The sequence below is a fragment of the Tupaia chinensis genome, unplaced genomic scaffold, assembly GCF_000334495.1.
Source record: "Tupaia chinensis unplaced genomic scaffold, TupChi_1.0 Scaffold149537_1, whole genome shotgun sequence".
Taxonomy (NCBI): Eukaryota; Metazoa; Chordata; class Mammalia; order Scandentia; family Tupaiidae; genus Tupaia; species Tupaia belangeri.
Genome location: NW_006209381.1, coordinates 1057672 through 1060669, shown reverse-complemented (window position 1 = coordinate 1060669; position 2998 = coordinate 1057672). Strand labels below are relative to the sequence as shown.

Sequence of the window (2998 nt, the reverse complement as noted above, 5' to 3'; positions counted from 1 at the left end):
CATATTTCAAAATTGAAATTATTTTGTAATTTGGGAATGTACTTATTTGCAAACCCTTGTAGAGTGATAGATCATAAGTCACACTTAGGTGCGCATTTGAGTACACGGTTTTGTAGAAATCACTCTTTTATTGCATTTACGAGCCTTTGTTATTTATTTAATATTTAATTTGTTTAATATCTTTATTCCCTACTGTAACTACATGAAGCAAAGGGCTATGTTTTCAGTTCATCATTGTGAATATATTAAAATACTCAGTGCTCAACAAATATATAAGAAATAAATAATTACATGAACTAAAAAAGTCTTTGGAAAATTGGCAATGACTTAGAAAATCCAGGATGTATAGTTATCATACAAGTCAAAGTGAAATTTATTTAATATTTCTGGAATGTTCCATTTTAGAACATTGTACATGTTTTCTGAGGTATTGGACATAAAATCTTATTGCCCGCCCAATTACTATGCTTGAAATTTTAATAGTCAGAAAGCAGTGAACTCCCTTGACAACTTTGCATAAGATATACTTAGCACTAAATCTGGGTTAACACATTCACAGTCAAAATCTTAACAACATGATGCTGGGGAAGTTGTTTAAAACACTCTCACCAAAAAATTTGAACTCTGTTCTAATTAGTTAAACAATATTTCTCTCTCTTTTTTCTTTTTATTAATTGACACATCAGAATTGAACATATTTATGCAGTACAGTATGATTTTCTAACACTTGAATGTAATGTGCAATGATCAAATCAGGTTAATTAGCATATTCATAGTCTCAAATGTTTATCATTACTTTTTGTTGGGAACATGTCAAAGTCTCTCTTCTAGCTAATTTTTTGGGGGAATATTTTTTGCTACAGGGTATGTGCACTTACCAGAGAGACAGAGAGAGGCAGAGAGACAGAAAGTGAGAAATCAACCCCCAGGATGGCTGGCCAGGCCACAGTCCCATAACTTCCATTCTCCTCTTGGGATTTTGGACATGAACGCACACATGACTGGCGAGAGTTCCAAGACACCAGATCCAGGACTTGAGCCACAGTTGACCATGTGGGAGTCCAGTGCTGTAACCACTATGCCACCTGATGGTCTCACTATTTTAAAATATACAATAAATTAACTTACCAGTTGCTATACTGTGCTATAAGGCATTAGAATTTATTCCTTTTATCTAATTGTAAGTGTGTCTCTTAACAAACATCCTCCTATCACCCACAGTGGCTCTACTCCTCCCAGACCCTAGTAACCACTCTTTTGCTCTCTACTTTTATCATTTTTTTTTTTAGGTTTTTTACCATAGGGCATATGCATTCATTGGAGAGAGACAGAGAGAGAGAGGGAAAGTGAGAAATCATCCCCCAAGGGACATAGCCATACTGCAATTCCTTCTCCTCCATTCTCCTCTTGGGAATTTTGGGTGCACACCCTCCTCGTGTAATTTTTTAAGCCTCCAGGTCTAGGGCTTGAATTGTGGTTGGCCCTATGTGAGCCTAGTGTCTTAAGCACCATTCCACTTGATGCCCTATATTCTCATTTTTAAATAAGTTAATTTTTTTTTGTCTTTCTGCTGAGTTACTTGTATATTCTGGTTACTAGTTCCTTGTGAGATGTACAGTTTGCAATATTTTTTTTTCATCCTATAGGTTATCTCTTCAGTTTGATGATTGTTTTCTTTGCTGTGTAGAAACTTCTTAGTTTGATATAATCCCATTTGTCTAGTTTTGCTTTCATTGTCTGTACTTTGGGGCAATATCCAAAAATTTTGCTTCCTGACCAATGTCCTGAAATGTTTCCTGTTTTTTCTAGTGTTTTCATACATTCAATTTTTATGTTTATGTCTTAAATCCATTTTGAGTTTATTTCAGTATATTATGAGAGCTAGGGATTTAGTTTTATTCTTGTGCATATGAATATCCCAATTCTCCCAGAACTGTTTATTAAATGGATTGGCCTTTCTCAATGAATGGTTTTTGGCTCCTTGGTCAAAAATCAGTTGGCTGTATAGGATGGAAGTATTTCTGGGTTCCATTGGTCTAAAATACAGTGTTTTGGGGGGGCTCTGAGGAGACCGACAGGGCAGCTGGGCTCTCTGACCCTGGCGAGCACACTAATTCGAAACCGGGTGGGAGACCAAGGAAGAAACCAGGAGTCCAAGTCCGGCGTGGTAATTCTGAGGAGAGAACCGGGATTGCCCTATCCAGTAGCTCAGATCAGTGCAAGCGGGGGGGCCTCGGGCGTGTTCTGTGGGCGTGACCCGGGGGGGCCTCGGGCGTGTTCTGTGGGCGTGAACCTGAGGGTGTCCCCAAGTGTGACCTGGAGCGAGCTCCACGAAGAGGGGTTTTGCCTGTTTTGACTGCAAGGAAGATCCTTCAATGGTAGTGGGTCCCTGTACACAGTGTGCACCTAACGGGGCTGACCTGTGCCCAACCTGCTGGATTTTGGGATTTTTCCCTTTTCCAAAAGAAGAGCTCAAAAGAGAAGGTTCATCTCACAAATCTCAAAGTCATGTCTCAGGATGAACTAGAGTATGCCCTTACAGGCTGCAGTATCATTCAAGGATGTGACTGTGGACTTCAGCCTGGAAGAGTGGCAGCAACTGGACCCTGCTCAGAAGGCCCTCTACAGAGATGTGATGTTGGAAAACTATTGCCACTTGATCTCTGTGGGGTTTCATATGACTAAGCCTGATGTGATCCACAAGTTGGAACGAGGAGAAGAGCTATGGACGGAGAGAATTTTTCCAAGTCAGAGCTACCTAGAAGAAGATGGGAAAGCTGAAGATGTTTTACTGAAGTTCAGAGAATACCAGGACAAGCATTCTAGATCAGTCGTATTCATCAACCACAAAAAATTAATTAAGGAGAGAAGCAATATTTATGGGAAGACACTTGTTCTAGGCAAACTCCATGTTATTTCAAAAACAATAGTACATGAATATAAGCCTGATGGAAAGATTTTGAAAAATATTTCAGGAATAGTCCCTAAAAATAATCCT

General features: G+C 39.2%; 1 pseudogene; it reads left to right on the top strand.

Annotated features, from left to right (window-relative positions):
- The first annotated feature begins 2513 nt into the window (after positions 1-2513).
- LOC102469050 (zinc finger protein 382 pseudogene) overlaps positions 2514-2998 on the top strand; it is a 1737-nt pseudogene continuing 1252 nt past the window's right edge.